The 25,267-nt window shown below is 46.7% G+C and overlaps 42 non-coding genes across 42 annotated transcripts; all 42 read right to left on the bottom strand.

The window, feature by feature from the left end:
* Positions 1–436: 436 nt before the first annotated feature.
* LOC139207854 (U1 spliceosomal RNA) lies at positions 437–600 on the bottom strand. The gene has a single exon (XR_011585151.1). It is a non-coding gene; the product is annotated as a U1 spliceosomal RNA (small nuclear RNA).
* Positions 601–981: 381 nt separating this feature from the next.
* On the bottom strand, positions 982–1,145 carry LOC139207810 (U1 spliceosomal RNA). Its single transcript, XR_011585110.1, has one exon. It is a non-coding gene; the product is annotated as a U1 spliceosomal RNA (small nuclear RNA).
* A 381-nt stretch (positions 1,146–1,526) lies between these two features.
* Positions 1,527–1,690, bottom strand: LOC139207853 (U1 spliceosomal RNA). The gene has a single exon (XR_011585150.1). It is a non-coding gene; the product is annotated as a U1 spliceosomal RNA (small nuclear RNA).
* Positions 1,691–2,207: 517 nt separating this feature from the next.
* Positions 2,208–2,371, bottom strand: LOC139207852 (U1 spliceosomal RNA). Its single transcript, XR_011585149.1, has one exon. It is a non-coding gene; the product is annotated as a U1 spliceosomal RNA (small nuclear RNA).
* A 489-nt stretch (positions 2,372–2,860) lies between these two features.
* LOC139207851 (U1 spliceosomal RNA) lies at positions 2,861–3,024 on the bottom strand. The gene has a single exon (XR_011585148.1). It is a non-coding gene; the product is annotated as a U1 spliceosomal RNA (small nuclear RNA).
* Positions 3,025–3,405: 381 nt separating this feature from the next.
* LOC139207850 (U1 spliceosomal RNA) lies at positions 3,406–3,569 on the bottom strand. Its single transcript, XR_011585147.1, has one exon. It is a non-coding gene; the product is annotated as a U1 spliceosomal RNA (small nuclear RNA).
* Positions 3,570–4,058: 489 nt separating this feature from the next.
* On the bottom strand, positions 4,059–4,222 carry LOC139207819 (U1 spliceosomal RNA). Its single transcript, XR_011585118.1, has one exon. It is a non-coding gene; the product is annotated as a U1 spliceosomal RNA (small nuclear RNA).
* Positions 4,223–4,576: 354 nt separating this feature from the next.
* Positions 4,577–4,740, bottom strand: LOC139207849 (U1 spliceosomal RNA). Its single transcript, XR_011585146.1, has one exon. It is a non-coding gene; the product is annotated as a U1 spliceosomal RNA (small nuclear RNA).
* Positions 4,741–5,203: 463 nt separating this feature from the next.
* LOC139207847 (U1 spliceosomal RNA) lies at positions 5,204–5,367 on the bottom strand. The gene has a single exon (XR_011585144.1). It is a non-coding gene; the product is annotated as a U1 spliceosomal RNA (small nuclear RNA).
* Positions 5,368–5,856: 489 nt separating this feature from the next.
* On the bottom strand, positions 5,857–6,020 carry LOC139207817 (U1 spliceosomal RNA). The gene has a single exon (XR_011585117.1). It is a non-coding gene; the product is annotated as a U1 spliceosomal RNA (small nuclear RNA).
* A 354-nt stretch (positions 6,021–6,374) lies between these two features.
* Positions 6,375–6,538, bottom strand: LOC139207846 (U1 spliceosomal RNA). The gene has a single exon (XR_011585143.1). It is a non-coding gene; the product is annotated as a U1 spliceosomal RNA (small nuclear RNA).
* A 463-nt stretch (positions 6,539–7,001) lies between these two features.
* LOC139207845 (U1 spliceosomal RNA) lies at positions 7,002–7,165 on the bottom strand. The gene has a single exon (XR_011585142.1). It is a non-coding gene; the product is annotated as a U1 spliceosomal RNA (small nuclear RNA).
* A 381-nt stretch (positions 7,166–7,546) lies between these two features.
* Positions 7,547–7,710, bottom strand: LOC139207843 (U1 spliceosomal RNA). Its single transcript, XR_011585141.1, has one exon. It is a non-coding gene; the product is annotated as a U1 spliceosomal RNA (small nuclear RNA).
* A 381-nt stretch (positions 7,711–8,091) lies between these two features.
* LOC139207842 (U1 spliceosomal RNA) lies at positions 8,092–8,255 on the bottom strand. Its single transcript, XR_011585140.1, has one exon. It is a non-coding gene; the product is annotated as a U1 spliceosomal RNA (small nuclear RNA).
* A 489-nt stretch (positions 8,256–8,744) lies between these two features.
* Positions 8,745–8,908, bottom strand: LOC139207793 (U1 spliceosomal RNA). Its single transcript, XR_011585094.1, has one exon. It is a non-coding gene; the product is annotated as a U1 spliceosomal RNA (small nuclear RNA).
* Positions 8,909–9,262: 354 nt separating this feature from the next.
* Positions 9,263–9,426, bottom strand: LOC139207841 (U1 spliceosomal RNA). The gene has a single exon (XR_011585139.1). It is a non-coding gene; the product is annotated as a U1 spliceosomal RNA (small nuclear RNA).
* A 489-nt stretch (positions 9,427–9,915) lies between these two features.
* Positions 9,916–10,079, bottom strand: LOC139207840 (U1 spliceosomal RNA). Its single transcript, XR_011585138.1, has one exon. It is a non-coding gene; the product is annotated as a U1 spliceosomal RNA (small nuclear RNA).
* A 381-nt stretch (positions 10,080–10,460) lies between these two features.
* Positions 10,461–10,624, bottom strand: LOC139207792 (U1 spliceosomal RNA). Its single transcript, XR_011585093.1, has one exon. It is a non-coding gene; the product is annotated as a U1 spliceosomal RNA (small nuclear RNA).
* Positions 10,625–11,004: 380 nt separating this feature from the next.
* LOC139207839 (U1 spliceosomal RNA) lies at positions 11,005–11,168 on the bottom strand. The gene has a single exon (XR_011585137.1). It is a non-coding gene; the product is annotated as a U1 spliceosomal RNA (small nuclear RNA).
* Positions 11,169–11,658: 490 nt separating this feature from the next.
* Positions 11,659–11,822, bottom strand: LOC139207838 (U1 spliceosomal RNA). The gene has a single exon (XR_011585136.1). It is a non-coding gene; the product is annotated as a U1 spliceosomal RNA (small nuclear RNA).
* Positions 11,823–12,192: 370 nt separating this feature from the next.
* On the bottom strand, positions 12,193–12,356 carry LOC139207837 (U1 spliceosomal RNA). Its single transcript, XR_011585135.1, has one exon. It is a non-coding gene; the product is annotated as a U1 spliceosomal RNA (small nuclear RNA).
* Positions 12,357–12,872: 516 nt separating this feature from the next.
* LOC139207835 (U1 spliceosomal RNA) lies at positions 12,873–13,036 on the bottom strand. Its single transcript, XR_011585133.1, has one exon. It is a non-coding gene; the product is annotated as a U1 spliceosomal RNA (small nuclear RNA).
* A 370-nt stretch (positions 13,037–13,406) lies between these two features.
* Positions 13,407–13,570, bottom strand: LOC139207782 (U1 spliceosomal RNA). The gene has a single exon (XR_011585084.1). It is a non-coding gene; the product is annotated as a U1 spliceosomal RNA (small nuclear RNA).
* Positions 13,571–14,032: 462 nt separating this feature from the next.
* Positions 14,033–14,196, bottom strand: LOC139207787 (U1 spliceosomal RNA). The gene has a single exon (XR_011585088.1). It is a non-coding gene; the product is annotated as a U1 spliceosomal RNA (small nuclear RNA).
* Positions 14,197–14,577: 381 nt separating this feature from the next.
* LOC139207834 (U1 spliceosomal RNA) lies at positions 14,578–14,741 on the bottom strand. Its single transcript, XR_011585132.1, has one exon. It is a non-coding gene; the product is annotated as a U1 spliceosomal RNA (small nuclear RNA).
* Positions 14,742–15,230: 489 nt separating this feature from the next.
* On the bottom strand, positions 15,231–15,394 carry LOC139207831 (U1 spliceosomal RNA). The gene has a single exon (XR_011585129.1). It is a non-coding gene; the product is annotated as a U1 spliceosomal RNA (small nuclear RNA).
* Positions 15,395–15,748: 354 nt separating this feature from the next.
* On the bottom strand, positions 15,749–15,912 carry LOC139207820 (U1 spliceosomal RNA). The gene has a single exon (XR_011585119.1). It is a non-coding gene; the product is annotated as a U1 spliceosomal RNA (small nuclear RNA).
* A 490-nt stretch (positions 15,913–16,402) lies between these two features.
* LOC139207808 (U1 spliceosomal RNA) lies at positions 16,403–16,566 on the bottom strand. The gene has a single exon (XR_011585108.1). It is a non-coding gene; the product is annotated as a U1 spliceosomal RNA (small nuclear RNA).
* Positions 16,567–16,936: 370 nt separating this feature from the next.
* LOC139207781 (U1 spliceosomal RNA) lies at positions 16,937–17,100 on the bottom strand. Its single transcript, XR_011585083.1, has one exon. It is a non-coding gene; the product is annotated as a U1 spliceosomal RNA (small nuclear RNA).
* A 489-nt stretch (positions 17,101–17,589) lies between these two features.
* Positions 17,590–17,753, bottom strand: LOC139207796 (U1 spliceosomal RNA). The gene has a single exon (XR_011585097.1). It is a non-coding gene; the product is annotated as a U1 spliceosomal RNA (small nuclear RNA).
* A 462-nt stretch (positions 17,754–18,215) lies between these two features.
* Positions 18,216–18,379, bottom strand: LOC139207784 (U1 spliceosomal RNA). The gene has a single exon (XR_011585086.1). It is a non-coding gene; the product is annotated as a U1 spliceosomal RNA (small nuclear RNA).
* Positions 18,380–18,760: 381 nt separating this feature from the next.
* On the bottom strand, positions 18,761–18,924 carry LOC139207773 (U1 spliceosomal RNA). The gene has a single exon (XR_011585075.1). It is a non-coding gene; the product is annotated as a U1 spliceosomal RNA (small nuclear RNA).
* A 381-nt stretch (positions 18,925–19,305) lies between these two features.
* On the bottom strand, positions 19,306–19,470 carry LOC139207785 (U1 spliceosomal RNA). Its single transcript, XR_011585087.1, has one exon. It is a non-coding gene; the product is annotated as a U1 spliceosomal RNA (small nuclear RNA).
* Positions 19,471–19,986: 516 nt separating this feature from the next.
* LOC139207761 (U1 spliceosomal RNA) lies at positions 19,987–20,150 on the bottom strand. Its single transcript, XR_011585064.1, has one exon. It is a non-coding gene; the product is annotated as a U1 spliceosomal RNA (small nuclear RNA).
* Positions 20,151–20,640: 490 nt separating this feature from the next.
* LOC139207749 (U1 spliceosomal RNA) lies at positions 20,641–20,804 on the bottom strand. The gene has a single exon (XR_011585053.1). It is a non-coding gene; the product is annotated as a U1 spliceosomal RNA (small nuclear RNA).
* Positions 20,805–21,174: 370 nt separating this feature from the next.
* On the bottom strand, positions 21,175–21,338 carry LOC139207798 (U1 spliceosomal RNA). Its single transcript, XR_011585099.1, has one exon. It is a non-coding gene; the product is annotated as a U1 spliceosomal RNA (small nuclear RNA).
* Positions 21,339–21,708: 370 nt separating this feature from the next.
* LOC139207780 (U1 spliceosomal RNA) lies at positions 21,709–21,872 on the bottom strand. Its single transcript, XR_011585082.1, has one exon. It is a non-coding gene; the product is annotated as a U1 spliceosomal RNA (small nuclear RNA).
* Positions 21,873–22,361: 489 nt separating this feature from the next.
* On the bottom strand, positions 22,362–22,525 carry LOC139207871 (U1 spliceosomal RNA). The gene has a single exon (XR_011585167.1). It is a non-coding gene; the product is annotated as a U1 spliceosomal RNA (small nuclear RNA).
* A 462-nt stretch (positions 22,526–22,987) lies between these two features.
* LOC139207859 (U1 spliceosomal RNA) lies at positions 22,988–23,151 on the bottom strand. Its single transcript, XR_011585156.1, has one exon. It is a non-coding gene; the product is annotated as a U1 spliceosomal RNA (small nuclear RNA).
* A 381-nt stretch (positions 23,152–23,532) lies between these two features.
* Positions 23,533–23,696, bottom strand: LOC139207848 (U1 spliceosomal RNA). The gene has a single exon (XR_011585145.1). It is a non-coding gene; the product is annotated as a U1 spliceosomal RNA (small nuclear RNA).
* Positions 23,697–24,077: 381 nt separating this feature from the next.
* LOC139207791 (U1 spliceosomal RNA) lies at positions 24,078–24,241 on the bottom strand. Its single transcript, XR_011585092.1, has one exon. It is a non-coding gene; the product is annotated as a U1 spliceosomal RNA (small nuclear RNA).
* A 516-nt stretch (positions 24,242–24,757) lies between these two features.
* LOC139207836 (U1 spliceosomal RNA) lies at positions 24,758–24,921 on the bottom strand. Its single transcript, XR_011585134.1, has one exon. It is a non-coding gene; the product is annotated as a U1 spliceosomal RNA (small nuclear RNA).
* Positions 24,922–25,267: the final 346 nt, after the last annotated feature.

The following is a 25,267-nucleotide window of genomic DNA, read 5'->3' as shown; positions in this document are numbered from 1 at the left end:
TGACGGGGGGAGGAGAGGAGAAAAGGCAATTCCATCCGGCCCATGTAAACGGCCACGCCCCCCGGAGCAGATCATTTGCTCATTGTTCATCACAGATAACATTTGCTAATTGTTCATCACAGATAACATTTGCTAATTGTTCATCACATATAGCATTTGCTCATTGTTCATCACTGATAACATTTACTCATTGTTCATCACAGATAACATTTACTTGTTGTTCATCACATACAACATCACAGATAACATTTGCTCATTGTTCATCACACATAGCATTTGCTAATTGTTCATCACATACAACATTTGCGAATTGTTCATCACAGATAACATTTGCTAATTGTTCATCACCACTTTGCGGACAGAACTTGGAGACGAGAAATCAGTACTCAACAGACTAGCCCCGCTAGAATATCTTGCTTCTCTTTGACATGTCGATCAGGGGAGAGCGCGAACGCAGTCCCCCACTACCAGAAATTTTGCAGTCGAGATTCCCACATTTGGGGAATTCGCAGAGGTCAGCACGGCCGCAGTGCAATGGCCGAGCCTCGCTCTGGGTGAACCACCTTCTTGATCATGGTATCTCCCCTGCCAGGTAAGTATGAGTTGCAAGTGTCAGAGGTTTGGAGGCCATTCCCAGACACGGGACCCCAGGCTGACGGGGGGGAGGACAGGAGAAAAGGCAATTCCATCCGGCCCATGTAAACGGCCACGCCCCCCGGAGCAGATCATTTGCTCATTGTTCATCACATATAGCATTTGCTCATTGTTCATCACTGATAACATTTACTCATTGTTCATCACAGATAACATTTACTTGTTGTTCATCACATACAACATTTGCTAATTGTTCATCACAGATAACATTTGCTAATTGTTCATCACCACTTTTCTGTTCTATCCGCAACAGAACTTGGAGACGAGAAATCAGTACTCAACAGACTAGCCCGGCTAGAATATCTTGCTTCTCTTTGACATGTCGATCAGGGGAGAGCGCGAACGCAGTCCCCCACTACCAGAAATTTTGCAGTCGAGATTCCCACATTTGGGGAATTCGCAGAGGTCAGCATGGCCGCAGTGCAATGGCCGAGCCTCGCTCTGGGTGAACCACCTTCTTGATCATGGTATCTCCCCTGCCAGGTAAGTATGAGTTGCAAGTGTCAGAGGTTTGGAGGCCATTCCCAGACACGGGACCCCAGGCTGACGGGGGGGAGGAGAGGAGAAAAGGCAATTCCATCCGGCCCATGTAAACGGCCACGCCCCCCGGAGCAGATCATTTGCTCATTGTTCATCACATATAGCATTTGCTCATTGTTCATCACTGATAACATTTACTCATTGTTCATCACAGATAACATTTACTTGTTGTTCATCACATACAACATTTGCTAATTGTTCATCACAGATAACATTTGCTAATTGTTCATCACCACTTTTCTGTTCTATCCGCAACAGAACTTGGAGACGAGAAATCAGTACTCAACAGACTAGCCCGGCTAGAATATCTTGCTTCTCTTTGACATGTCGATCAGGGGAGAGCGCGAACGCAGTCCCCCACTACCAGAAATTTTGCAGTCGAGATTCCCACATTTGGGGAATTCGCAGAGGTCAGCACGGCCGCAGTGCAATGGCCGAGCCTCGCTCTGGGTGAACCACCTTCTTGATCATGGTATCTCCCCTGCCAGGTAAGTATGAGTTGCAAGTGTCAGAGGTTTGGAGGCCATTCCCAGACACGGGACCCCAGGCTGACGGGGGGGAGGACAGGAGAAAAGGCAATTCCATCCAGCCCATGTAAACGGCCACGCCCCCCGGAGCAGATCATTTGCTCATTGTTCATCACAGATAACATTTGCTAATTGTTCATCACAGATAACATTTGCTAATTGTTCATCACAGATAACATTTGCTAATTGTTCATCACATATAGCATTTGCTCATTGTTCATCACTGATAACATTTACTCATTGTTCATCACAGATAACATTTACTTGTTGTTCATCACATACAACATCACAGATAACATTTGCTAATTGTTCATCACACATAGCATTTGCTAATTGTTCATCACATACAACATTTGCGAATTGTTCATCACAGATAACATTTGCTAATTGTTCATCACCACTTTGCGGACAGAACTTGGAGACGAGAAATCAGTACTCAACAGACTAGCCCCGCTAGAATATCTTGCTTCTTTTTGACATGTCGATCAGGGGAGAGCGCGAACGCAGTCCCCCACTACCAGAAATTTTGCAGTCGAGATTCCCACATTTGGGGAATTCGCAGAGGTCAGCACGGCCGCAGTGCAATGGCCGAGCCTCGCTCTGGGTGAACCACCTTCTTGATCATGGTATCTCCCCTGCCAGGTAAGTATGAGTTGCAAGTGTCAGAGGTTTGGAGGCCATTCCCAGACACGGGACCCCAGGCTGACGGGGGGAGGAGAGGAGAAAAGGCAATTCCATCCGGCCCATGTAAACGGCCACGCCCCCCGGAGCAGATCATTTGCTCATTGTTCATCACAGATAACATTTGCTAATTGTTCATCACAGATAACATTTGCTAATTGTTCATCACATATAGCATTTGCTCATTGTTCATCACTGATAACATTTACTCATTGTTCATCACAGATAACATTTACTTGTTGTTCATCACATACAACATCACAGATAACATTTGCTCATTGTTCATCACACATAGCATTTGCTAATTGTTCATCACATACAACATTTGCGAATTGTTCATCACAGATAACATTTGCTAATTGTTCATCACCACTTTGCGGACAGAACTTGGAGACGAGAAATCAGTACTCAACAGACTAGCCCCGCTAGAATATCTTGCTTCTCTTTGACATGTCGATCAGGGGAGAGCGCGAACGCAGTCCCCCACTACCAGAAATTTTGCAGTCGAGATTCCCACATTTGGGGAATTCGCAGAGGTCAGCACGGCCGCAGTGCAATGGCCGAGCCTCGCTCTGGGTGAACCACCTTCTTGATCATGGTATCTCCCCTGCCAGGTAAGTATGAGTTGCAAGTGTCAGAGGTTTGGAGGCCATTCCCAGACACGGGACCCCAGGCTGACGGGGGGGAGGACAGGAGAAAAGGCAATTCCATCCGGCCCATGTAAACGGCCACGCCCCCCGGAGCAGATCATTTGCTCATTGTTCATCACATATAGCATTTGCTCATTGTTCATCACTGATAACATTTACTCATTGTTCATCACAGATAACATTTACTTGTTGTTCATCACATACAACATTTGCTAATTGTTCATCACAGATAACATTTGCTAATTGTTCATCACCACTTTTCTGTTCTATCCGCAACAGAACTTGGAGACGAGAAATCAGTACTCAACAGACTAGCCCGGCTAGAATATCTTGCTTCTCTTTGACATGTCGATCAGGGGAGAGCGCGAACGCAGTCCCCCACTACCAGAAATTTTGCAGTCGAGATTCCCACATTTGGGGAATTCGCAGAGGTCAGCACGGCCGCAGTGCAATGGCCGAGCCTCGCTCTGGGTGAACCACCTTCTTGATCATGGTATCTCCCCTGCCAGGTAAGTATGAGTTGCAAGTGTCAGAGGTTTGGAGGCCATTCCCAGACACGGGACCCCAGGCTGACGGGGGGAGGAGAGGAGAAAAGGCAATTCCATCCGGCCCATGTAAACGGCCACGCCCCCCGGAGCAGATCATTTGCTCATTGTTCATCACAGATAACATTTGCTAATTGTTCATCACAGATAACATTTGCTAATTGTTCATCACATATAGCATTTGCTCATTGTTCATCACTGATAACATTTACTCATTGTTCATCACAGATAACATTTACTTGTTGTTCATCACATACAACATCACAGATAACATTTGCTAATTGTTCATCACACATAGCATTTGCTAATTGTTCATCACATACAACATTTGCGAATTGTTCATCACAGATAACATTTGCTAATTGTTCATCACCACTTTGCGGACAGAACTTGGAGACGAGAAATCAGTACTCAACAGACTAGCCCCGCTAGAATATCTTGCTTCTCTTTGACATGTCGATCAGGGGAGAGCGCGAACGCAGTCCCCCACTACCAGAAATTTTGCAGTCGAGATTCCCACATTTGGGGAATTCGCAGAGGTCAGCACGGCCGCAGTGCAATGGCCGAGCCTCACTCTGGGTGAACCACCTTCTTGATCTAGGTATCTCCCCTGCCAGGTAAGTATGAGTTGCAAGTGTCAGAGGTTTGGAGGCCATTCCCAGACACGGGACCCCAGGCTGACGGGGGGAGGAGAGGAGAAAAGGCAATTCCATCCGGCCCATGTAAACGGCCACGCCCCCCGGAGCAGAACATTTACTTGTTGTTCATCACATACAACATCACAGATAACATTTGCTAATTGTTCATCACACATAGCATTTGCTAATTGTTCATCACATACAACATTTGCGAATTGTTCATCACAGATAACATTTGCTAATTGTTCATCACCACTTTGCGGACAGAACTTGGAGACGAGAAATCAGTACTCAACAGACTAGCCCCGCTAGAATATCTTGCCTCTCTTTGACATGTCGATCAGGGGAGAGCGCGAACGCAGTCCCCCACTACCAGAAATTTTGCAGTCGAGATTCCCACATTTGGGGAATTCGCAGAGGTCAGCACGGCCGCAGTGCAATGGCCGAGCCTCGCTCTGGGTGAACCACCTTCTTGATCATGGTATCTCCCCTGCCAGGTAAGTATGAGTTGCAAGTGTCAGAGGTTTGGAGGCCATTCCCAGACACGGGACCCCAGGCTGACGGTGGGGAGGAGAGGAGAAAAGGCAATTCCATCCGGCCCATGTAAACGGCCACGCCCCCCGGAGCAGATCATTTGCTAATTGTTCATCACAGATAACATTTGCTAATTGTTCATCACATATAGCATTTGCTCATTGTTCATCACTGATAACATTTACTCATTGTTCATCACAGATAACATTTACTTGTTGTTCATCACATACAACATCACAGATAACATTTGCTAATTGTTCATCACACATAGCATTTGCTAATTGTTCATCACATACAACATTTGCGAATTGTTCATCACAGATAACATTTGCTAATTGTTCATCACCACTTTGCGGACAGAACTTGGAGACGAGAAATCAGTACTCAACAGACTAGCCCCGCTAGAATATCTTGCTTCTCTTTGACATGTCGATCAGGGGAGAGCGCGAACGCAGTCCCCCACTACCAGAAATTTTGCAGTCGAGATTCCCACATTTGGGGAATTCGCAGAGGTCAGCACGGCCGCAGTGCAATGGCCGAGCCTCGCTCTGGGTGAACCACCTTCTTGATCATGGTATCTCCCCTGCCAGGTAAGTATGAGTTGCAAGTGTCAGAGGTTTGGAGGCCATTCCCAGACACGGGACCCCAGGCTGACGGGGGGAGGAGAGGAGAAAAGGCAATTCCATCCGGCCCATGTAAACGGCCACGCCCCCCGGAGCAGATCATTTGCTCATTGTTCATCACAGATAACATTTGCTAATTGTTCATCACAGATAACATTTGCTAATTGTTCATCACATATAGCATTTGCTCATTGTTCATCACTGATAACATTTACTCATTGTTCATCACAGATAACATTTACTTGTTGTTCATCACATACAACATCACAGATAACATTTGCTAATTGTTCATCACACATAGCATTTGCTAATTGTTCATCACATACAACATTTGCGAATTGTTCATCACAGATAACATTTGCTAATTGTTCATCACCACTTTGCGGACAGAACTTGGAGACGAGAAATCAGTACTCAACAGACTAGCCCCGCTAGAATATCTTGCTTCTCTTTGACATGTCGATCAGGGGAGAGCGCGAACGCAGTCCCCCACTACCAGAAATTTTGCAGTCGAGATTCCCACATTTGGGGAATTCGCAGAGGTCAGCACGGCCGCAGTGCAATGGCCGAGCCTCACTCTGGGTGAACCACCTTCTTGATCTAGGTATCTCCCCTGCCAGGTAAGTATGAGTTGCAAGTGTCAGAGGTTTGGAGGCCATTCCCAGACACGGGACCCCAGGCTGACGGGGGGAGGAGAGGAGAAAAGGCAATTCCATCCGGCCCATGTAAACGGCCACGCCCCCCGGAGCAGAACATTTACTTGTTGTTCATCACATACAACATCACAGATAACATTTGCTAATTGTTCATCACACATAGCATTTGCTAATTGTTCATCACATACAACATTTGCGAATTGTTCATCACAGATAACATTTGCTAATTGTTCATCACCACTTTGCGGACAGAACTTGGAGACGAGAAATCAGTACTCAACAGACTAGCCCCGCTAGAATATCTTGCCTCTCTTTGACATGTCGATCAGGGGAGAGCGCGAACGCAGTCCCCCACTACCAGAAATTTTGCAGTCGAGATTCCCACATTTGGGGAATTCGCAGAGGTCAGCACGGCCGCAGTGCAATGGCCGAGCCTCGCTCTGGGTGAACCACCTTCTTGATCATGGTATCTCCCCTGCCAGGTAAGTATGAGTTGCAAGTGTCAGAGGTTTGGAGGCCATTCCCAGACACGGGACCCCAGGCTGACGGTGGGGAGGAGAGGAGAAAAGGCAATTCCATCCGGCCCATGTAAACGGCCACGCCCCCCGGAGCAGATCATTTGCTAATTGTTCATCACAGATAACATTTGCTAATTGTTCATCACATATAGCATTTGCTCATTGTTCATCACTGATAACATTTACTCATTGTTCATCACAGATAACATTTACTTGTTGTTCATCACATACAACATCACAGATAACATTTGCTAATTGTTCATCACACATAGCATTTGCTAATTGTTCATCACATACAACATTTGCGAATTGTTCATCACAGATAACATTTGCTAATTGTTCATCACCACTTTGCGGACAGAACTTGGAGACGAGAAATCAGTACTCAACAGACTAGCCCCGCTAGAATATCTTGCTTCTCTTTGACATGTCGATCAGGGGAGAGCGCGAACGCAGTCCCCCACTACCAGAAATTTTGCAGTCGAGATTCCCACATTTGGGGAATTCGCAGAGGTCAGCACGGCCGCAGTGCAATGGCCGAGCCTCGCTCTGGGTGAACCACCTTCTTGATCATGGTATCTCCCCTGCCAGGTAAGTATGAGTTGCAAGTGTCAGAGGTTTGGAGGCCATTCCCAGACACGGGACCCCAGGCTGACGGGGGGGAGGACAGGAGAAAAGGCAATTCCATCCGGCCCATGTAAACGGCCACGCCCCCCGGAGCAGATCATTTGCTCATTGTTCATCACATATAGCATTTGCTCATTGTTCATCACTGATAACATTTACTCATTGTTCATCACAGATAACATTTACTTGTTGTTCATCACATACAACATTTGCTAATTGTTCATCACAGATAACATTTGCTAATTGTTCATCACCACTTTTCTGTTCTATCCGCAACAGAACTTGGAGACGAGAAATCAGTACTCAACAGACTAGCCCGGCTAGAATATCTTGCTTCTCTTTGACATGTCGATCAGGGGAGAGCGCGAACGCAGTCCCCCACTACCAGAAATTTTGCAGTCGAGATTCCCACATTTGGGGAATTCGCAGAGGTCAGCACGGCCGCAGTGCAATGGCCGAGCCTCGCTCTGGGTGAACCACCTTCTTGATCATGGTATCTCCCCTGCCAGGTAAGTATGAGTTGCAAGTGTCAGAGGTTTGGAGGCCATTCCCAGACACGGGACCCCAGGCTGACGGGGGGGAGGACAGGAGAAAAGGCAATTCCATCCGGCCCATGTAAACGGCCACGCCCCCCGGAGCAGATCATTTGCTCATTGTTCATCACATATAGCATTTGCTCATTGTTCATCACTGATAACATTTACTCATTGTTCATCACAGATAACATTTACTTGTTGTTCATCACATACAACATTTGCTAATTGTTCATCACAGATAACATTTGCTAATTGTTCATCACCACTTTTCTGTTCTATCCGCAACAGAACTTGGAGACGAGAAATCAGTACTCAACAGACTAGCCCCGCTAGAATATCTTGCTTCTCTTTGACATGTCGATCAGGGGAGAGCGCGAACGCAGTCCCCCACTACCAGAAATTTTGCAGTCGAGATTCCCACATTTGGGGAATTCGCAGAGGTCAGCACGGCCGCAGTGCAATGGCCGAGCCTCGCTCTGGGTGAACCACCTTCTTGATCATGGTATCTCCCCTGCCAGGTAAGTATGAGTTGCAAGTGTCAGAGGTTTGGAGGCCATTCCCAGACACGGGACCCCAGGCTGACGGGGGGAGGAGAGGAGAAAAGGCAATTCCATCCAGCCCATGTAAACGGCCACGCCCCCCGGAGCAGATCATTTGCTCATTGTTCATCACAGATAACATTTGCTAATTGTTCATCACAGATAACATTTGCTAATTGTTCATCACATATAGCATTTGCTCATTGTTCATCACTGATAACATTTACTCATTGTTCATCACAGATAACATTTACTTGTTGTTCATCACATACAACATCACAGATAACATTTGCTCATTGTTCATCACACATAGCATTTGCTAATTGTTCATCACATACAACATTTGCGAATTGTTCATCACAGATAACATTTGCTAATTGTTCATCACCACTTTGCGGACAGAACTTGGAGACGAGAAATCAGTACTCAACAGACTAGCCCCGCTAGAATATCTTGCTTCTTTTTGACATGTCGATCAGGGGAGAGCGCGGACGCAGTCCCCCACTACCAGAAATTTTGCAGTCGAGATTCCCACATTTGGGGAATTCGCAGAGGTCAGCACGGCCGCAGTGCAATGGCCGAGCCTCGCTCTGGGTGAACCACCTTCTTGATCATGGTATCTCCCCTGCCAGGTAAGTATGAGTTGCAAGTGTCAGAGGTTTGGAGGCCATTCCCAGACACGGGACCCCAGGCTGACGGGGGGAGGAGAGGAGAAAAGGCAATTCCATCCGGCCCATGTAAACGGCCACGCCCCCCGGAGCAGAACATTTACTTGTTGTTCATCACATACAACATCACAGATAACATTTGCTAATTGTTCATCACACATAGCATTTGCTAATTGTTCATCACATACAACATTTGCGAATTGTTCATCACAGATAACATTTGGTAATTGTTCATCACCACTTTGCAGACAGAACTTGGAGACGAGAAATCAGTACTCAACAGACTAGCCCCGCTAGAATATCTTGCTTCTTTTTGACATGTCGATCAGGGGAGAGCGCGAACGCAGTCCCCCACTACCAGAAATTTTGCAGTCGAGATTCCCACATTTGGGGAATTCGCAGAGGTCAGCACGGCCGCAGTGCAATGGCCGAGCCTCGCTCTGGGTGAACCACCTTCTTGATCATGGTATCTCCCCTGCCAGGTAAGTATGAGTTGCAAGTGTCAGAGGTTTGGAGGCCATTCCCAGACACGGGACCCCAGGCTGACGGGGGGAGGAGAGGAGAAAAGGCAATTCCATCCGGCCCATGTAAACGGCCACGCCCCCCGGAGCAGATCATTTGCTCATTGTTCATCACAGATAACATTTGCTAATTGTTCATCACAGATAACATTTGCTAATTGTTCATCACATATAGCATTTGCTCATTGTTCATCACTGATAACATTTACTCATTGTTCATCACAGATAACATTTACTTGTTGTTCATCACATACAACATCACAGATAACATTTGCTCATTGTTCATCACACATAGCATTTGCTAATTGTTCATCACATACAACATTTGCGAATTGTTCATCACAGATAACATTTGCTAATTGTTCATCACCACTTTGCGGACAGAACTTGGAGACGAGAAATCAGTACTCAACAGACTAGCCCCGCTAGAATATCTTGCTTCTCTTTGACATGTCGATCAGGGGAGAGCGCGAACGCAGTCCCCCACTACCAGAAATTTTGCAGTCGAGATTCCCACATTTGGGGAATTCGCAGAGGTCAGCACGGCCGCAGTGCAATGGCCGAGCCTCGCTCTGGGTGAACCACCTTCTTGATCATGGTATCTCCCCTGCCAGGTAAGTATGAGTTGCAAGTGTCAGAGGTTTGGAGGCCATTCCCAGACACGGGACCCCAGGCTGACGGGGGGGAGGACAGGAGAAAAGGCAATTCCATCCGGCCCATGTAAACGGCCACGCCCCCCGGAGCAGATCATTTGCTCATTGTTCATCACATATAGCATTTGCTCATTGTTCATCACTGATAACATTTACTCATTGTTCATCACAGATAACATTTACTTGTTGTTCATCACATACAACATTTGCTAATTGTTCATCACAGATAACATTTGCTAATTGTTCATCACCACTTTTCTGTTCTATCCGCAACAGAACTTGGAGACGAGAAATCAGTACTCAACAGACTAGCCCCGCTAGAATATCTTGCTTCTCTTTGACATGTCGATCAGGGGAGAGCGCGAACGCAGTCCCCCACTACCAGAAACTTTGCAGTCGAGATTCCCACATTTGGGGAATTCGCAGAGGTCAGCACGGCCGCAGTGCAATGGCCGAGCCTCGCTCTGGGTGAACCACCTTCTTGATCATGGTATCTCCCCTGCCAGGTAAGTATGAGTTGCAAGTGTCAGAGGTTTGGAGGCCATTCCCAGACACGGGACCCCAGGCTGACGGGGGGAGGAGAGGAGAAAAGGCAATTCCATCCGGCCCATGTAAACGGCCACGCCCCCCGGAGCAGATCATTTGCTCATTGTTCATCACAGATAACATTTGCTAATTGTTCATCACAGATAACATTTGCTAATTGTTCATCACATATAGCATTTGCTCATTGTTCATCACTGATAACATTTACTCATTGTTCATCACAGATAACATTTGCTAATTGTTCATCACCACTTTTCTGTTCTATCCGCAACAGAACTTGGAGACGAGAAATCAGTACTCAACAGACTAGCCCCGCTAGAATATCTTGCTTCTCTTTGACATGTCGATCAGGGGAGAGCGCGAACGCAGTCCCCCACTACCAGAAATTTTGCAGTCGAGATTCCCACATTTGGGGAATTCGCAGAGGTCAGCACGGCCGCAGTGCAATGGCCGAGCCTCGCTCTGGGTGAACCACCTTCTTGATCATGGTATCTCCCCTGCCAGGTAAGTATGAGTTGCAAGTGTCAGAGGTTTGGAGGCCATTCCCAGACACGGGACCCCAGGCTGACGGGGGGGAGGACAGGAGAAAAGGCAATTCCATCCGGCCCATGTAAACGGCCACGCCCCCCGGAGCAGATCATTTGCTCATTGTTCATCACAGATAACATTTGCTAATTGTTCATCACAGATAACATTTGCTAATTGTTCATCACATATAGCATTTGCTCATTGTTCATCACTGATAACATTTACTCATTGTTCATCACAGATAACATTTACTTGTTGTTCATCACATACAACATCACAGATAACATTTGCTAATTGTTCATCACACATAGCATTTGCTAATTGTTCATCACATACAACATTTGCGAATTGTTCATCACAGATAACATTTGCTAATTGTTCATCACCACTTTGCGGACAGAACTTGGAGACGAGAAATCAGTACTCAACAGACTAGCCCCACTAGAATATCTTGCTTCTCTTTGACATGTCGATCAGGGGAGAGCGCGAACGCAGTCCCCCACTACCAGAAATTTTGCAGTCGAGATTCCCACATTTGGGGAATTCGCAGAGGTCAGCACGGCCGCAGTGCAATGGCCGAGCCTCGCTCTGGGTGAACCACCTTCTTGATCATGGTATCTCCCCTGCCAGGTAAGTATGAGTTGCAAGTGTCAGAGGTTTGGAGGCCATTCCCAGACACGGGACCCCAGGCTGACGGGGGGGAGGACAGGAGAAAAGGCAATTCCATCCGGCCCATGTAAACGGCCACGCCCCCCGGAGCAGATCATTTGCTCATTGTTCATCACATATAGCATTTGCTCATTGTTCATCACTGATAACATTTACTCATTGTTCATCACAGATAACATTTACTTGTTGTTCATCACATACAACATTTGCTAATTGTTCATCACAGATAACATTTGCTAATTGTTCATCACCACTTTGCGGACAGAACTTGGAGACGAGAAATCAGTACTCAACAGACTAGCCCCACTAGAATATCTTGCTTCTCTTTGACATGTCGATCAGGGGAGAGCGCGAACGCAGTCCCCCACTACCAGAAATTTTGCAGTCGAGATTCCCACATTTGGGGAATTCGCAGAGGTCAGCACGGCCGCAGTGCAATGGCCGAGCCTCGCTCTGGGTGAACCACCTTCTTGATCATGGTATCTCCCCTGCCAGGTAAGTATGAGTTGCAAGTGTCAGAGGTTTGGAGGCCATTCCCAGACACGGGACCCCAGGCTGACGGGGGGAGGAGAGGAGAAAAGGCAATTCCATCCAGCCCATGTAAACGGCCACGCCCCCCGGAGCAGATCATTTGCTCATTGTTCATCACAGATAACATTTGCTAATTGTTCATCACAGATAACATTTGCTAATTGTTCATCACAGATAACATTTGCTAATTGTTCATCACATATAGCATTTGCTCATTGTTCATCACTGATAACATTTACTCATTGTTCATCACAGATAACATTTACTTGTTGTTCATCACATACAACATCACAGATAACATTTGCTAATTGTTCATCACACATAGCATTTGCTAATTGTTCATCACATACAACATTTGCGAATTGTTCATCACAGATAACATTTGCTAATTGTTCATCACCACTTTGCGGACAGAACTTGGAGACGAGAAATCAGTACTCAACAGACTAGCCCCGCTAGAATATCTTGCTTCTTTTTGACATGTCGATCAGGGGAGAGCGCGAACGCAGTCCCCCACTACCAGAAATTTTGCAGTCGAGATTCCCACATTTGGGGAATTCGCAGAGGTCAGCACGGCCGCAGTGCAATGGCCGAGCCTCGCTCTGGGTGAACCACCTTCTTGATCATGGTATCTCCCCTGCCAGGTAAGTATGAGTTGCAAGTGTCAGAGGTTTGGAGGCCATTCCCAGACACGGGACCCCAGGCTGACGGGGGGGAGGACAGGAGAAAAGGCAATTCCATCCGGCCCATGTAAACGGCCACGCCCCCCGGAGCAGATCATTTGCTCATTGTTCATCACATATAGCATTTGCTCATTGTTCATCACTGATAACATTTACTCATTGTTCATCACAGATAACATTTACTTGTTGTTCATCACATACAACATTTGCTAATTGTTCATCACAGATAACATTTGCTAATTGTTCATCACCACTTTGCGGACAGAACTTGGAGACGAGAAATCAGTACTCAACAGACTAGCCCCGCTAGAATATCTTGCTTCTCTTTGACATGTCGATCAGGGGAGAGCGCGAACGCAGTCCCCCACTACCAGAAATTTTGCAGTCGAGATTCCCACATTTGGGGAATTCGCAGAGGTCAGCACGGCCGCAGTGCAATGGCCGAGCCTCGCTCTAGGTGAACCACCTTCTTGATCATGGTATCTCCCCTGCCAGGTAAGTATGAATTGCAAGTGTCAGAGGTTTGGAGGCCATTCCCAGACACGGGACCCCAGGCTGACGGGGGGAGGAGAGGAGAAAAGGCAATTCCATCCGGCCCATGTAAACGGCCACGCCCCCCGGAGCAGATCATTTGCTCATTGTTCATCACAGATAACATTTGCTAATTGTTCATCACAGATAACATTTGCTAATTGTTCATCACATATAGCATTTGCTCATTGTTCATCACTGATAACATTTACTCATTGTTCATCACAGATAACATTTACTTGTTGTTCATCACATACAACATCACAGATAACATTTGCTCATTGTTCATCACACATAGCATTTGCGAATTGTTCATCACAGATAACATTTGCTAATTGTTCATCACCACTTTGCGGACAGAACTTGGAGACGAGAAATCAGTACTCAACAGACTAGCCCGGCTAGAATATCTTGCTTCTCTTTGACATGTCGATCAGGGGAGAGCGCGAACGCAGTCCCCCACTACCAGAAATTTTGCAGTCGAGATTCCCACATTTGGGGAATTCGCAGAGGTCAGCACGGCCGCAGTGCAATGGCCGACCCTCGCTCTGGGTGAACCACCTTCTTGATCATGGTATCTCCCCTGCCAGGTAAGTATGAGTTGCAAGTGTCAGAGGTTTGGAGGCCATTCCCAGACACGGGACCCCAGGCTGACGGGGGGGAGGACAGGAGAAAAGGCAATTCCATCCGGCCCATGTAAACGGCCACGCCCCCCGGAGCAGATCATTTGCTCATTGTTCATCACATATAGCATTTGCTCATTGTTCATCACTGATAACATTTACTCATTGTTCATCACAGATAACATTTACTTGTTGTTCATCACATACAACATTTGCTAATTGTTCATCACAGATAACATTTGCTAATTGTTCATCACCACTTTTCTGTTCTATCCGCAACAGAACTTGGAGACGAGAAATCAGTACTCAACAGACTAGCCCGGCTAGAATATCTTGCTTCTCTTTGACATGTCGATCAGGGGAGAGCGCGAACGCAGTCCCCCACTACCAGAAATTTTGCAGTCGAGATTCCCACATTTGGGGAATTCGCAGAGGTCAGCACGGCCGCAGTGCAATGGCCGAGCCTCGCTCTGGGTGAACCACCTTCTTGATCATGGTATCTCCCCTGCCAGGTAAGTATGAGTTGCAAGTGTCAGAGGTTTGGAGGCCATTCCCAGACACGGGACCCCAGGCTGACGGGGGGAGGAGAGGAGAAAAGGCAATTCCATCCGGCCCATGTAAACGGCCACGCCCCCCGGAGCAGATCATTTGCTCATTGTTCATCACAGATAACATTTGCTAATTGTTCATCACAGATAACATTTGCTAATTGTTCATCACATATAGCATTTGCTCATTGTTCATCACTGATAACATTTACTCATTGTTCATCACAGATAACATTTACTTGTTGTTCATCACATACAACATCACAGATAACATTTGCTAATTGTTCATCACACATAGCATTTGCTAATTGTTCATCACATACAACATTTGCGAATTGTTCATCACAGATAACATTTGCTAATTGTTCATCACCACTTTGCGGACAGAACTTGGAGACGAGAAATCAGTACTCAACAGACTAGCCCCGCTAGAATATCTTGCTTCTCTTTGACATGTCGATCAGGGGAGAGCGCGAACGCAGTCCCCCACTACCAGAAATTTTGCAGTCGAGATTCCCACATTTGGGGAATTCGCAGAGGTCAGCACGGCCGCAGTGCAATGGCCGAGCCTCGCTCTGGGTGAACCACCTTCTTGATCATGGTATCTCCCCTGCCAGGTAAGTATGAGTTGCAAGTGTCAGAGGTTTGGAGGCCATTCCCAGACACGGGACCCCAGGCTGACGGGGGGAGGAGAGGAGAAAAGGCAATTCCATCCGGCCCATGTAAACGGCCACGCCCCCCGGAGCAGAACATTTACTTGTTGTTCATCACATACAACATCACAGATAACATTTGCTAATTGTTCATCACACATAGCATTTGCTAATTGTTCATCACATACAACATTTGCGAATTGTTCATCACAGATAACATTTGCTAATTGTTCATCACCACTTTGCGGACAGAACTTGGAGACGAGAAATCAGTACTCAACAGACTAGCCCCGCTAGAATATCTTGCCTCTCTTTGACATGTCGATCAGGGGAGAGCGCGAACGCAGTCCCCCACTACCAGAAATTTTGCAGTCGAGATTCCCACATTTGGGGAATTCGCAGAGGTCAGCACGGCCGCAGTGCAATGGCCGAGCCTCGCTCTGGGTGAACCACCTTCTTGATCATGGTATCTCCCCTGCCAGGTAAGTATGAGTTGCAAGTGTCAGAGGTTTGGAGGCCATTCCCAGACACGGGACCCCAGGCTGACGGTGGGGAGGAGAGGAGAAAAGGCAATTCCATCCGGCCCATGTAAACGGCCACGCCCCCCGGAGCAGATCATTTGCTAATTGTTCATCACAGATAACATTTGCTAATTGTTCATCACAGATAACATTTGCTAATTGTTCATCACATATAGCATTTGCTCATTGTTCATCACTGATAACATTTACTCATTGTTCATCACAGATAACATTTACTTGTTGTTCATCACATACAACATCACAGATAACATTTGCTCATTGTTCATCACACATAGCATTTGCTAATTGTTCATCACATACAACATTTGCGAATTGTTCATCACAGATAACATTTGCTAATTGTTCATCACCACTTTGCGGACAGAACTTGGAGACGAGAAATCAGTACTCAACAGACTAGCCCCGCTAGAATATCTTGCTTCTCTTTGACATGTCGATCAGGGGAGAGCGCGAACGCAGTCCCCCACTACCAGAAATTTTGCAGTCGAGATTCCCACATTTGGGGAATTCGCAGAGGTCAGCACGGCCGCAGTGCAATGGCCGAGCCTCGCTCTGGGTGAACCACCTTCTTGATCATGGTATCTCCCCTGCCAGGTAAGTATGAGTTGCAAGTGTCAGAGGTTTGGAGGCCATTCCCAGACACGGGACCCCAGGCTGACGGGGGGGAGGACAGGAGAAAAGGCAATTCCATCCGGCCCATGTAAACGGCCACGCCCCCCGGAGCAGATCATTTGCTCATTGTTCATCACATATAGCATTTGCTCATTGTTCATCACTGATAACATTTACTCATTGTTCATCACAGATAACATTTACTTGTTGTTCATCACATACAACATTTGCTAATTGTTCATCACAGATAACATTTGCTAATTGTTCATCACCACTTTGCGGACAGAACTTGGAGACGAGAAATCAGTACTCAACAGACTAGCCCCGCTAGAATATCTTGCTTCTCTTTGACATGTCGATCAGGGGAGAGCGCGAACGCAGTCCCCCACTACCAGAAATTTTGCAGTCGAGATTCCCACATTTGGGGAATTCGCAGAGGTCAGCACGGCCGCAGTGCAATGGCCGAGCCTCGCTCTAGGTGAACCACCTTCTTGATCATGGTATCTCCCCTGCCAGGTAAGTATGAATTGCAAGTGTCAGAGGTTTGGAGGCCATTCCCAGACACGGGACCCCAGGCTGACGGGGGGAGGAGAGGAGAAAAGGCAATTCCATCCGGCCCATGTAAACGTCCACGCCCCCCGGAGCAGATCATTTGCTAATTGTTCATCACAGATAACATTTGCTAATTGTTCATCACAGATAACATTTGCTAATTGTTCATCACATATAGCATTTGCTCATTGTTCATCACTGATAACATTTACTCATTGTTCATCACAGATAACATTTACTTGTTGTTCATCACATACAACATCACAGATAACATTTGCTAATTGTTCATCACACATAGCATTTGCTAATTGTTCATCACATACAACATTTGCGAATTGTTCATCACAGATAACATTTGCTAATTGTTCATCACCACTTTGCGGACAGAACTTGGAGACGAGAAATCAGTACTCAACAGACTAGCCCCGCTAGAATATCTTGCTTCTTTTTGACATGTCGATCAGGGGAGAGCGCGAACGCAGTCCCCCACTACCAGAAATTTTGCAGTCGAGATTCCCACATTTGGGGAATTCGCAGAGGTCAGCACGGCCGCAGTGCAATGGCCGAGCCTCGCTCTGGGTGAACCACCTTCTTGATCATGGTATCTCCCCTGCCAGGTAAGTATGAGTTGCAAGTGTCAGAGGTTTGGAGGCCATTCCCAGACACGGGACCCCAGGCTGACGGGGGGAGGAGAGGAGAAAAGGCAATTCCATCCGGCCCATGTAAACGGCCACGCCCCCCGGAGCAGATCATTTGCTCATTGTTCATCACAGATAACATTTGCTAATTGTTCATCACAGATAACATTTGCTAATTGTTCATCACATATAGCATTTGCTCATTGTTCATCACTGATAACATTTACTCATTGTTCATCACAGATAACATTTACTTGTTGTTCATCACATACAACATCACAGATAACATTTGCTCATTGTTCATCACACATAGCATTTGCGAATTGTTCATCACAGATAACATTTGCTAATTGTTCATCACCACTTTGCGGACAGAACTTGGAGACGAGAAATCAGTACTCAACAGACTAGCCCGGCTAGAATATCTTGCTTCTCTTTGACATGTCGATCAGGGGAGAGCGCGAACGCAGTCCCCCACTACCAGAAATTTTGCAGTCGAGATTCCCACATTTGGGGAATTCGCAGAGGTCAGCACGGCCGCAGTGCAATGGCCGAGCCTCGCTCTGGGTGAACCACCTTCTTGATCATGGTATCTCCCCTGCCAGGTAAGTATGAGTTGCAAGTGTCAGAGGTTTGGAGGCCATTCCCAGACACGGGACCCCAGGCTGACGGGGGGGAGGACAGGAGAAAAGGCAATTCCATCCGGCCCATGTAAACGGCCACGCCCCCCGGAGCAGATCATTTGCTCATTGTTCATCACATATAGCATTTGCTCATTGTTCATCACTGATAACATTTACTCATTGTTCATCACAGATAACATTTACTTGTTGTTCATCACATACAACATTTGCTAATTGTTCATCACAGATAACATTTGCTAATTGTTCATCACCACTTTTCTGTTCTATCCGCAACAGAACTTGGAGACGAGAAATCAGTACTCAACAGACTAGCCCGGCTAGAATATCTTGCTTCTCTTTGACATGTCGATCAGGGGAGAGCGCGAACGCAGTCCCCCACTACCAGAAATTTTGCAGTCGAGATTCCCACATTTGGGGAATTCGCAGAGGTCAGCACGGCCGCAGTGCAATGGCCGAGCCTCGCTCTGGGTGAACCACCTTCTTGATCATGGTATCTCCCCTGCCAGGTAAGTATGAGTTGCAAGTGTCAGAGGTTTGGAGGCCATTCCCAGACACGGGACCCCAGGCTGACGGGGGGGAGGACAGGAGAAAAGGCAATTCCATCCGGCCCATGTAAACGGCCACGCCCCCCGGAGCAGATCATTTGCTCATTGTTCATCACATATAGCATTTGCTCATTGTTCATCACTGATAACATTTACTCATTGTTCATCACAGATAACATTTACTTGTTGTTCATCACATACAACATTTGCTAATTGTTCATCACAGATAACATTTGCTAATTGTTCATCACCACTTTTCTGTTCTATCCGCAACAGAACTTGGAGACGAGAAATCAGTACTCAACAGACTAGCCCCGCTAGAATATCTTGCTTCTCTTTGACATGTCGATCAGGGGAGAGCGCGAACGCAGTCCCCCCACTACCAGAAACTTTGCAGTCGAGATTCCCACATTTGGGGAATTCGCAGAGGTCAGCACGGCCGCAGTGCAATGGCCGAGCCTCGCTCTGGGTGAACCACCTTCTTGATCATGGTATCTCCCCTGCCAGGTAAGTATGAGTTGCAAGTGTCAGAGGTTTGGAGGCCATTCCCAGACACGGGACCCCAGGCTGACGGGGGGAGGAGAGGAGAAAAGGCAATTCCATCCGGCCCATGTAAACGGCCACGCCCCCCGGAGCAGATCATTTGCTCATTGTTCATCACAGATAACATTTGCTAATTGTTCATCACAGATAACATTTGCTAATTGTTCATCACAGATAACATTTGCTAATTGTTCATCACATATAGCATTTGCTCATTGTTCATCACTGATAACATTTACTCATTGTTCATCACAGATAACATTTACTTGTTGTTCATCACATACAACATCACAGATAACATTTGCTAATTGTTCATCACACATAGCATTTGCTAATTGTTCATCACATACAACATTTGCGAATTGTTCATCACAGATAACATTTGCTAATTGTTCATCACCACTTTGCGGACAGAACTTGGAGACGAGAAATCAGTACTCAACAGACTAGCCCGGCTGGAATATCTTGCTTCTCTTTGACATGTCGATCAGGGGAGAGCGCGAACGCAGTCCCCCACTACCAGAAATTTTGCAGTCGAGATTCCCACATTTGGGGAATTCGCAGAGGTCAGCACGGCCGCAGTGCAATGGCCGAGCCTCGCTCTGGGTGAACCACCTTCTTGATCATGGTATCTCCCCTGCCAGGTAAGTATGAGTTGCAAGTGTCAGAGGTTTGGAGGCCATTCCCAGACACGGGACCCCAGGCTGACGGGGGGGAGGACAGGAGAAAAGGCAATTCCATCCGGCCCATGTAAACGGCCACGCCCCCCGGAGCAGATCATTTGCTCATTGTTCATCACAGATAACATTTGCTAATTGTTCATCACAGATAACATTTGCTAATTGTTCATCACATATAGCATTTGCTCATTGTTCATCACTGATAACATTTACTCATTGTTCATCACAGATAACATTTACTTGTTGTTCATCACATACAACATCACAGATAACATTTGCTAATTGTTCATCACACATAGCATTTGCTAATTGTTCATCACATACAACATTTGCGAATTGTTCATCACAGATAACATTTGCTAATTGTTCATCACCACTTTGCGGACAGAACTTGGAGACGAGAAATCAGTACTCAACAGACTAGCCCCACTAGAATATCTTGCTTCTCTTTGACATGTCGATCAGGGGAGAGCGCGAACGCAGTCCCCCACTACCAGAAATTTTGCAGTCGAGATTCCCACATTTGGGGAATTCGCAGAGGTCAGCACGGCCGCAGTGCAATGGCCGAGCCTCGCTCTGGGTGAACCACCTTCTTGATCATGGTATCTCCCCTGCCAGGTAAGTATGAGTTGCAAGTGTCAGAGGTTTGGAGGCCATTCCCAGACACGGGACCCCAGGCTGACGGGGGGGAGGACAGGAGAAAAGGCAATTCCATCCGGCCCATGTAAACGGCCACGCCCCCCGGAGCAGATCATTTGCTCATTGTTCATCACATATAGCATTTGCTCATTGTTCATCACTGATAACATTTACTCATTGTTCATCACAGATAACATTTACTTGTTGTTCATCACATACAACATTTGCTAATTGTTCATCACAGATAACATTTGCTAATTGTTCATCACCACTTTGCGGACAGAACTTGGAGACGAGAAATCAGTACTCAACAGACTAGCCCCGCTAGAATATCTTGCTTCTCTTTGACATGTCGATCAGGGAAGAGCGCGAACGCAGTCCCCCACTACCAGAAATTTTGCAGTCGAGATTCCCACATTTGGGGAATTCGCAGAGGTCAGCACGGCCGCAGTGCAATGGCCGAGCCTCGCTCTGGGTGAACCACCTTCTTGATCATGGTATCTCCCCTGCCAGGTAAGTATGAGTTGCAAGTGTCAGAGGTTTGGAGGCCATTCCCAGACACGGGACCCCAGGCTGACGGGGGGGAGGACAGGAGAAAAGGCACTTCCATCCGGCCCATGTAAACGGCCACGCCCCCCGGAGCAGATCATTTGCTCATTGTTCATCACATATAGCATTTGCTCATTGTTCATCACTGATAACATTTACTCATTGTTCATCACAGATAACATTTACTTGTTGTTCATCACATACAACATTTGCTAATTGTTCATCACAGATAACATTTGCTAATTGTTCATCACCACTTTGCGGACAGAACTTGGAGACGAGAAATCAGTACTCAACAGACTAGCCCCGCTAGAATATCTTGCTTCTCTTTGACATGTCGATCAGGGGAGAGCGCGAACGCAGTCCCCCACTACCAGAAATTTTGCAGTCGAGATTCCCACATTTGGGGAATTCGCAGAGGTCAGCACGGCCGCAGTGCAATGGCCGAGCCTCGCTCTAGGTGAACCACCTTCTTGATCATGGTATCTCCCCTGCCAGGTAAGTATGAATTGCAAGTGTCAGAGGTTTGGAGGCCATTCCCAGACACGGGACCCCAGGCTGACGGGGGGAGGAGAGGAGAAAAGGCAATTCCATCCGGCCCATGTAAACGTCCACGCCCCCCGGAGCAGATCATTTGCTAATTGTTCATCACAGATAACATTTGCTAATTGTTCATCACAGATAACATTTGCTAATTGTTCATCACATATAGCATTTGCTCATTGTTCATCACTGATAACATTTACTCATTGTTCATCACAGATAACATTTACTTGTTGTTCATCACATACAACATCACAGATAACATTTGCTAATTGTTCATCACACATAGCATTTGCTAATTGTTCATCACATACAACATTTGCGAATTGTTCATCACAGATAACATTTGCTAATTGTTCATCACCACTTTGCGGACAGAACTTGGAGACGAGAAATCAGTACTCAACAGACTAGCCCCGCTAGAATATCTTGCTTCTTTTTGACATGTCGATCAGGGGAGAGCGCGAACGCAGTCCCCCACTACCAGAAATTTTGCAGTCGAGATTCCCACATTTGGGGAATTCGCAGAGGTCAGCACGGCCGCAGTGCAATGGCCGAGCCTCGCTCTGGGTGAACCACCTTCTTGATCATGGTATCTCCCCTGCCAGGTAAGTATGAGTTGCAAGTGTCAGAGGTTTGGAGGCCATTCCCAGACACGGGACCCCAGGCTGACGGGGGGAGGAGAGGAGAAAAGGCAATTCCATCCGGCCCATGTAAACGGCCACGCCCCCCGGAGCAGATCATTTGCTCATTGTTCATCACAGATAACATTTGCTAATTGTTCATCACAGATAACATTTGCTAATTGTTCATCACATATAGCATTTGCTCATTGTTCATCACTGATAACATTTACTCATTGTTCATCACAGATAACATTTACTTGTTGTTCATCACATACAACATCACAGATAACATTTGCTCATTGTTCATCACACATAGCATTTGCGAATTGTTCATCACAGATAACATTTGCTAATTGTTCATCACCACTTTGCGGACAGAACTTGGAGACGAGAAATCAGTACTCAACAGACTAGCCCGGCTAGAATATCTTGCTTCTCTTTGACATGTCGATCAGGGGAGAGCGCGAACGCAGTCCCCCACTACCAGAAATTTTGCAGTCGAGATTCCCACATTTGGGGAATTCGCAGAGGTCAGCACGGCCGCAGTGCAATGGCCGAGCCTCGCTCTGGGTGAACCACCTTCTTGATCATGGTATCTCCCCTGCCAGGTAAGTATGAGTTGCAAGTGTCAGAGGTTTGGAGGCCATTCCCAGACACGGGACCCCAGGCTGACGGGGGGGAGGACAGGAGAAAAGGCAATTCCATCCGGCCCATGTAAACGGCCACGCCCCCCGGAGCAGATCATTTGCTCATTGTTCATCACATATAGCATTTGCTCATTGTTCATCACTGATAACATTTACTCATTGTTCATCACAGATAACATTTACTTGTTGTTCATCACATACAACATTTGCTAATTGTTCATCACAGATAACATTTGCTAATTGTTCATCACCACTTTTCTGTTCTATCCGCAACAGAACTTGGAGACGAGAAATCAGTACTCAACAGACTAGCCCGGCTAGAATATCTTGCTTCTCTTTGACATGTCGATCAGGGGAGAGCGCGAACGCAGTCCCCCACTACCAGAAATTTTGCAGTCGAGATTCCCACATTTGGGGAATTCGCAGAGGTCAGCACGGCCGCAGTGCAATGGCCGAGCCTCGCTCTGGGTGAACCACCTTCTTGATCATGGTATCTCCCCTGCCAGGTAAGTATGAGTTGCAAGTGTCAGAGGTTTGGAGGCCATTCCCAGACACGGGACCCCAGGCTGACGGGGGGGAGGACAGGAGAAAAGGCAATTCCATCCGGCCCATGTAAACGGCCACGCCCCCCGGAGCAGATCATTTGCTCATTGTTCATCACATATAGCATTTGCTCATTGTTCATCACTGATAACATTTACTCATTGTTCATCACAGATAACATTTACTTGTTGTTCATCACATACAACATTTGCTAATTGTTCATCACAGATAACATTTGCTAATTGTTCATCACCACTTTTCTGTTCTATCCGCAACAGAACTTGGAGACGAGAAATCAGTACTCAACAGACTAGCCCCGCTAGAATATCTTGCTTCTCTTTGACATGTCGATCAGGGGAGAGCGCGAACGCAGTCCCCCACTACCAGAAACTTTGCAGTCGAGATTCCCACATTTGGGGAATTCGCAGAGGTCAGCACGGCCGCAGTGCAATGGCCGAGCCTCGCTCTGGGTGAACCACCTTCTTGATCATGGTATCTCCCCTGCCAGGTAAGTATGAGTTGCAAGTGTCAGAGGTTTGGAGGCCATTCCCAGACACGGGACCCCAGGCTGACGGGGGGAGGAGAGGAGAAAAGGCAATTCCATCCGGCCCATGTAAACGGCCACGCCCCCCGGAGCAGATCATTTGCTCATTGTTCATCACAGATAACATTTGCTAATTGTTCATCACAGATAACATTTGCTAATTGTTCATCACAGATAACATTTGCTAATTGTTCATCACATATAGCATTTGCTCATTGTTCATCACTGATAACATTTACTCATTGTTCATCACAGATAACATTTACTTGTTGTTCATCACATACAACATCACAGATAACATTTGCTAATTGTTCATCACACATAGCATTTGCTAATTGTTCATCACATACAACATTTGCGAATTGTTCATCACAGATAACATTTGCTAATTGTTCATCACCACTTTGCGGACAGAACTTGGAGACGAGAAATCAGTACTCAACAGACTAGCCCGGCTAGAATATCTTGCTTCTCTTTGACATGTCGATCAGGGGAGAGCGCGAACGCAGTCCCCCACTACCAGAAATTTTGCAGTCGAGATTCCCACATTTGGGGAATTCGCAGAGGTCAGCACGGCCGCAGTGCAATGGCCGAGCCTCGCTCTGGGTGAACCACCTTCTTGATCATGGTATCTCCCCTGCCAGGTAAGTATGAGTTGCAAGTGTCAGAGGTTTGGAGGCCATTCCCAGACACGGGACCCCAGGCTGACGGGGGGGAGGACAGGAGAAAAGGCAATTCCATCCGGCCCATGTAAACGGCCACGCCCCCCGGAGCAGATCATTTGCTCATTGTTCATCACAGATAACATTTGCTAATTGTTCATCACAGATAACATTTGCTAATTGTTCATCACATATAGCATTTGCTCATTGTTCATCACTGATAACATTTACTCATTGTTCATCACAGATAACATTTACTTGTTGTTCATCACATACAACATCACAGATAACATTTGCTAATTGTTCATCACACATAGCATTTGCTAATTGTTCATC

Source organism: Pempheris klunzingeri, chromosome 9 (assembly GCF_042242105.1).
Source record: "Pempheris klunzingeri isolate RE-2024b chromosome 9, fPemKlu1.hap1, whole genome shotgun sequence".
Classification (NCBI taxonomy): Eukaryota; Metazoa; Chordata; class Actinopteri; order Acropomatiformes; family Pempheridae; genus Pempheris; species Pempheris klunzingeri.
This window is presented reverse-complemented; position numbering and strand designations above follow the sequence as displayed.